General features: G+C 41.4%; 1 long non-coding RNA gene across 3 annotated transcripts; it reads right to left on the bottom strand.

Annotated features, from left to right (window-relative positions):
* Nucleotides 1–3,455: 3,455 nt before the first annotated feature.
* LOC134458766 (uncharacterized) lies at nt 3,456–7,294 on the bottom strand. 3 transcript variants are annotated; one of them, XR_010036637.1, is made up of 6 exons: nt 6,961–7,294; nt 6,684–6,784; nt 6,393–6,490; nt 6,181–6,242; nt 5,336–5,412; nt 3,456–4,011 (listed from the first exon to the last, which is right to left on the bottom strand). It is a non-coding gene; the product is annotated as an uncharacterized LOC134458766 (long non-coding RNA). The 3 variants fall into 3 exon arrangements; XR_010036636.1 differs by lacking the exon at nt 6,181–6,242; XR_010036635.1 differs by having other exon boundaries at nt 6,181–6,490.
* Between the last annotated feature and the right edge of the window lie 543 nt (nt 7,295–7,837).

Raw genomic sequence — 7,837 nt, forward strand, 5'->3', positions numbered from 1 at the left:
ACATAATAAAAGTCAATCATAAAATCAATATACCTTAATTAATTAAACATTCATTGTTGTCCTTATCAGTTCAGATCAAGCTAGAAAACACCTCAAGGCACACGCATCTACCAATATGCATGTCAGCCAAGTTCGTCAGTTGTAAGTTGGTTCCAGTTGAGCCTATAAGACCAACTACAATAAAGTTACACGCGATAAAGTTGAAGAATTAGTTGCCTTTATTTTTTCATTGCACATGTAATGATCAAAGCAAGATACAAAATGAGGTTACCTCGTCAATTGCAAATGAGAAAGATTAATTTCTCAATTTCTCTAAAAACTCTTAAAAAAAAGGTACACTGTGCAGGAAACGGTCAAAAAAGGTACTGCAACTATGCTGCTCATTGAAACTGGGCTGCCTATTGCCAAATTTGATCTTTTCATGAAAGTTTGCTAAGTAATAAACAAATATTTTATAGTATGGCCCAAATACAGTCATTTTTGCAGCTAAAAATGGCAATTTCTTGACATTCAAAATGGCCAAGATCCCAATGCAATTTTTCCCAGTCATAATGAATACTAAGAATATGATGGTGGTTAGGGTGCATCAGATGCCCCCTATGAAAAGATATTGCCTTGGCCCTATAGTAAAAATGTTCTACACCCAGTAAAAACACACTGTGTAAAATATTTTGAAATTTGGATGAAGTCTACCGGGGCCACCAGCCCCATGAAAATAGAAAATAATGGTGATAGTCAGAATCTTGGAATAGAAATGGACATTTTGCTGCATAAAGCTACCCAATAAAAACATATTGTCTCAGCTGTGTGATAAAAATGTTCTATGCACAGTAAAATATGTTGAAATTTAGATGAATTCTACCGGGTCCACCAGACCCATGAAAATACAAAATAATGGTGATGGTGATGGGCAACCTGGATTCCAAAGCTGAAGTCCAGTGCCACATATTCCAAATGACATACCTAGTTTTACCTTTCCAGTTAGGTCAATGGGGCACCTAAGTCACGCCCTTCTACTTCCGATCCATGGGGCTGGAGCTCTCAAAATTTTGAATGAGAGTTAATGGAGCGAGTCAAGCTAAATCCTCATCCCGTTTGGCATGTGCTCCGGATTTCACATATGATGACAGTGAATTTGAAAGGTTTGGATTTGCGTCGTAAGACCACTCATTTTCGATACGCAAGAAACGTTATTTTAGCTTTTGTGCAAAACTATGTTAGAGACTACACGTGCGCCTCGCATATCTGACGTGAACCGAGGCACAGCCAACCCTACCGCTGCACTGCGGCTTAAGTGGCTGCACGTCGGACATGCGACATCTGTTGTGTAGTCCAAATAATTGTATATTTTTGCACACACACAACTCAAAAATCGCTTGCCATGTGAAGTCAACAAGCACACCATTGGTTGTTATTAATTCTGAGGCACAGCATATGTATGATCGACGGGGAAATGCGAGGTGGGTCGGAAAATAGCTTTGATCAGTCCATTACAGCCCAGTCAAAAGTTTTTGCGTTGCCAGCCCCATAAGCCGCCCGGAAGGGGTGGAGACTTAGGTGCCCCATTGGACAGGTAAAACCAGGTAATTTGAAATCTGTGGCACTGGATTGTAGCTTTTGAATCTAGGTTTGCCATTGTCTTAAAGCAGAGGTGGACAAACCGTGTGACACATTTGCCCCAGCCAATATAATGAACCAGCTGAGCCTAATTACCACTTAAGCCAGGTTGATGAGGTAATTAGTGAAATCACCTGTATTGGGAGCACAAACAGAAGGAATATCTAAGCAGGTTGTGTATTCAGTCGATCCACTTACACAGACTTCAGTCTCAGGACAGACTGATGGTCAAACTGCTATATTTAGGCAAATTTGCTCTTTTGCAACACAATATCAATTCCTTGCTGCCTTGGACCACTAGTATCTACTAGTGCTAGTATCAAGCAAGATATTGCAAAGCTGCATGACTGTTATATTTGTTTATTATATGGTGTGACGTCATCGGTCGAATGCTCCATTCATTTCAACGGGGCTCCCCAACGTTCGCACGTCTGTTATTTTTCGATAACGGACGGGTTGGTCTATAACAGACCGCTGTCAATGGCAACAAGACTTTTCACTGCTAAAGCGACTTTTCAACAAGACTCTAATCAGCTGCTGTGATAGACAACACCTGTTGTCCTGGCTACCTAGCTGTTGCCTAGCGGTGTTCCACAACGGCACTGTTTTGTTTTGCGCAGCAACAATCTTTTAACATTAAAAACTATAATAGACTTAACATTAAATAGGCCTAAAGAAATGTCCCCGCCATGTGTGAATCATTTAAGTATATCCATATAATAAGCGGGTTAACTTTCGGCGAGTCGGTCGCTTTGTGGAATCCGCTCCGCGTCGGGGTCTAAAGATTCTCTCTGTCGTGCTGCTATTCCACGGTAGCGACCTTCTCGCCGAACGTTAACCCTTACGTGTTTCACCTGTGGGCCTACAATTCATGGAGGAACATCTGTACTAAAGCTGTGAATGTTCCTTGGAATGCCTAGGCTACAAGGCAGTCAATACAACTGTATTGAAGAGTGCCATTACTCCACAGCACACAAGTGAACACTGCACACTGCACACAACAAAATTGCATTTATGCCTCACCCGTGCAAGGGGGCAGCCCTCAGTGGCGCCCCATGGGGAGCAGTGCGGTGGGACGGTACCATGCTCAGGGTACCTCAGTCATGGAGGACCCCCACCAACCTGGCAGGTCGGGAGTCGAACCGACCTGGCGGGTCGGGTGTCGAACCGGCAACCTCTGGGATGCAAGTCTGACGCCCTAACCACTCACCCATGACTGCCCACTTAAGTACAGGTTTTGGGAAGTCACTCTTTCCAACATCACATACAGTTGTATTGTATGTACTCTATTGAACTACTGCAGGGATTTCTTGAAAAAACATAAGTCATTCCAAGGAGCATTCACAGCTTTAGTACAGATGTTCCACCAGGTATTAACAGCTACCTGTACAATCCTAGGCCCACAGGTGAAGCACACAAAAGTCATACAACTTCGCAATCTCTTGCTTGATACTGGCAGTGGGTCAGCTGGTTCATTACGGTATATTGGCTATATTTGGAATATGTGGCACTGGACTTTGGAATCCAGGTTGCCCATCACTATCACCATTGTTTTGTATTTTCATGGGCCTGGTGGACCCAGTAGAATTAATCTAAATTTCAACACATTTTCCACAGAGTGATTTTACTGTGCATAGATTTGTTTTTATCACACAGTTGAGGCAATATGTTTTTATTGGGTAGCTTCATGCAGCAATATGTCCATTTCTATTCAGGGCTGGACTGGGGGATAAATAGGGCCCGGGCACTTTCATTATTATTAGTGCCGGAGAACTGACTCACCGGTGGGCCCCGCACCCTCATGGGCCCCTATTTTCAGTAATGTAAAAAATAAAACAATGGGGGCCCACGAGGGTGCGGGGCTCACCGGGAAATGCCCGCCATGCCAGATGGCCAGTCCAGCCCTGTTTCTATTCAAGATTTTGACTATCACCATTATTTTCTATTTTCATGGGGCTGGTGGCCCCGGTAGACTTCATCCAAATTTCAAAATATTTTACACAGTGTGTTTTTACTGGGTGTAGAACATTTTTACTATAGGGCCAAGGCCATATCTTTTCATAGGGGGCAACTGATGCACCCTAATGGTGGTGCTAAGTATTCATGAAAAAGGTAACATTAGTGAATGGGTAGCATGAATTCTGGAAATAAACAACTAAGAATCTTACACAGTGTACATTTAAAAGCAGTGCAAAAACTGATGAAACAGACGGTTAGAATGAAACAGAAATTTGAAAGTGTACTTCCATTCTGGAAGGTAACAGAGATTAAGAGCATAAACCAAAACAAACACTGCAATGGCCACAGGTACGTTACCAATGTCGTTGAGGACTCTCTGCCGATCACACGCACACGAAGACAATACGTTTCAGCTGGACCGTCCAGATCAACATCCTGGAAAACAGTAAACAAAACCCATGATTGAAGCCGTAAGCGGTATTTGTGGGCGCAAGTTTGGGGCATTTCTGTCCACCCTAACACACCCAGAGATGGGAAATGTAGTATAGTAGTATATTTAGTATAGTTTATGAAAGGTATGAGGAGGATGTTGACTTGTGTGCCCTCACACTGCCTGTTTAGGCAATTGAATGTGAGATCAAACTGATGTTCAATTACCTCTCTTCGTTTTTGGTGTGGCTATGACCCCATTCTGGAGTATGTTTCTCAACAGCATCATTGGTAACTACAGTAAAAACTTTGCTTGCATGCAATTTCCCATTGGCAAAATACCAAGTCGCTAACTAACAACGGTGCTTTTGAGAAACAGGGTCATGATCTTTTCACGAGTGTTGGTGAGAAACTTTACACATACAGTTAAGTATACAGTGTGCAAAATTGTTACAATACATTACATTACACTTAGCTGACGCTTTCATGTATTCAAAGCGACTTACATTTATTACTTTTCAGGGTATTGGTTACAGGCCCTGGCGCAATGTGGGGTTAGGTGCCTTGCCTTAGGCACTTTAGCCATGGATGGAGATGTAGTGACAGGTCAGGGGAGATTCAAACCTGCAACCAATAGATTGAAAAACCAACTCTCTAACCACTAGGCCACGGCTGCCCCACCAGCACAATTATTAGTATTTTGAACATATTGGCCCTTTTAGGCACATTGTCAACCAAAAATTGCATGAGAGAGAAAGATATGTCAAACCCCACCCATCCAATGCAAAAGAGTCTGCTCAAAGTTTGGTCTCCTGAGGGGGAGTTGTCTAAGGTGAAACTATGAGAAAACTATTACCCTACAGCACGATCGTATTCCAGAACTAAAATCTATATTGAGTTTAAGTTTTCTTCTAAGATAACTTCTGCTGCTTCAGTAATGCGGCCTTCGCAATGTGCCACAGCAAGTGCAACACCCTCATGGGTAGATAGAGACCTGCAGAGATCTACAAATCAGAGATGACTGGTGTTGGATTGAACGTGAAATTTGGCAAAGGGTTTGTGATGATGTGAGGGTGCTTTAGCAAAGCTGGAATTGGGCAGATTCGTGTTTGCAAAGAACACATAACTGAGGCCAAGATGGCACATCAATGCAAGAAGGTTTGGTGTGTCCTCCAGCAGTGTCCAGAACGTGGATGATATGCCAGGAGACATGTCAGGTAGCACAGGAGGAGCCCACCAGAGCCCAACAAAATGAGCCTCGCAGGCCACTGATGTGTGCGATCTCCCTAATAACGAAAAAGACAGATCTAGCTGCCGAGTTGCAACATACCACTTTGTCTGGCTCTTCATTCAGGTAGACCGTCAGCTCCTCAGCATGCACTCCCTCTTCACATCAATGTTGTCAGTCTGCGTATGAGGGCCGGTCAATGTATGCCAGGAAACAAACATGCAGGAAAAACATTTTAACCAACAGGAAGAATAAACGCAGTACAGGTACAACCACATTAAATAAAGGACACATCTCATTTATCTAGTAGCGTAGTGTATCGTTGGTACTGGCAGTGAAGTGGTACAATACGTCACTGTTTGATATGGCATGGTGCAGCTCTGACACTTTTCCATTAGCCCCAAGTACTCGGTACCATTTCAGCACTCAGCCCTGGTTCCAAACGTACTGAAGTGATGCCAAAATGTGACGTCTGACCTTAAAAAGGTACACTGTGCAGGAAATTGTGAAAAAAGGTACTGCAACTACGCTGCTAATTGAAACTGGGCTGCCTATTGCCAAATTTGACCTTTTCATGAAAGCTTACCAAGTAATAAACTAATATTTTCTAGTATGGCCCAAATACAGTCATTTCTGCAGCTAAAAATGACTATTTCTGGAAATTCAAAATGGCGGACCATGGAGAAGATCCCCCTTTTCATGTATGAAAATAGCAATTTTTCCGTCATAATGAATACTTAGAATTTGAGGGTGGTGGTAAGTATTCATGAAAAAGGTAACATCAGTGAATGGGTAGCATGAATTCTGGAAATAAACAACTAAAACTTGTACACAGTGTACCTTTAATTCCCCTGATCATTTCATGGGAATCGCAAGCCAGACAGACATGAGAATCAAATAAAAAAATAAAATAATAATAAAACAGAGCAGCAACCACATCAACTGACCTGCAAAAGACTGTTATATCATTGCCCAGGACTGCTGTGTGTAAAGCCAGCTGTAGTTAGAACTGAGGTGAAGACAATGAGTTCAAAACTGGCTGAAGGATTGAAATTAGTGGGAGAAATGCAATATGATCCAAGACACCCTACTTCTCCCCATTACATTAGATCTTGAAATTTTAGCATTACTGTGATGCATGGCAGTGTGCATGTTTTACCTGAGTCATGGGCACCAGGATCCTCTGTATCTTCCTTGCATGAGAAGCACCTTTCTTGCTGAAGACCCGGAGCAGTGTTGTTGAAAGACCATCCAGCTCTGAGAAGAAATTCAACAGCAAACCAACTGTCATGATCCTCTTGAACTTGGCACTTAACTTGAAACAGGGCACAAAACACATACCTACAAAATACTTGTAACTTAAGACTTGTGACAAAGGTTACAAAAAGGCCTGATGGTCTTACTAAAATGAGGAAATAAACAAACAAACAAAAATCAACAAATAACTTACCTCGCACATGTTAAAAAGAGCAAGCCATCTGCGTTTAAAAACTGCAATCAATGAGCAAAGGTCTTGGTCAGTTGAGCTGAGGACCCAAACGTCTTGAATTTCTGTTGTGACCAGAAAGACAGATAAACTAATATAGGCGAAGGAGACAGCTATGCAGAGAAAAATGTAAAATAATTACAACAGATTTTACACACACACACACACACACACACACACACACACACACACACACGAGCTAATAGTCATAGATTAGATACTACACAAGAACTTTCATCACCTTTTTCAGGGGCACCTTGTGAGAGGTAGCTGAGGTGAGGACCCTACAAACATCTTGAATGCTGAGGAATTAATATAGGTGAAAGAGACAGTTATGCAGAGAACAAAAACCCAAATAATAGTAACATATTCTACAAAGAAATTCAGTAAATGATTAATTACAAAAAATAACAAATTAACAGTATTTATATTTGCAACAATATGCATTTCTACCTCACTCAAGGTACAGTATATATTGAATGTAAATGCACTGGAATATCCTAAAGTGATCATTGATACAAAAAACTTGCTATGTCCTTTTTACACAACAAATGTAGAAGATCGAGTTTGAGGGAATGAGGGACATGATTGTCTTTCAACAATATATAGTCTACTTGTACAAAGAAACACTGGTTATGAATAGTAGGCTTACTTTTCCAAGTTGTCTGATGGCCTTTGAATTAATTGTTGGAAGCTGAGCATCTTAAAAGGCCAGGTAAAGGTAAGTAAATAGTGTGGCCACTTCGAAACTAGACAGACATGGGAGTATTTGAACAAGAAATCTTTTTCTCTCTCCAGTAAACAGCCTAGCCTACTGCTATTCAAAAGTATCTCAAACATTTCTCATCAATATCAGCTATATCTAAGCTGACCACCTTGCTGCTAAATAAATCCATGTTTTCTCATGGCCTTTGAATTATTTTTTTGCAAGCTGGGCATAGACAGGCAGGCAGGTATTTGGTAAATAAATAGTGTGGTCACTCCTAAACCTTGGACATGGGAGTAGCCTAATGTAATGAACAATGATTCGTTTTTTTCTCTCCAATAAACAAACAGCTTTTGCTATTCAAAAGTATTTCACACATTTCTTATCATCAATAGCTATTTCTAAGCTGATC

The sequence above is a fragment of the Engraulis encrasicolus genome, chromosome 11 (assembly GCF_034702125.1).
Source record: "Engraulis encrasicolus isolate BLACKSEA-1 chromosome 11, IST_EnEncr_1.0, whole genome shotgun sequence".
Lineage (NCBI taxonomy): Eukaryota > Metazoa > Chordata > Actinopteri > Clupeiformes > Engraulidae > Engraulis > Engraulis encrasicolus.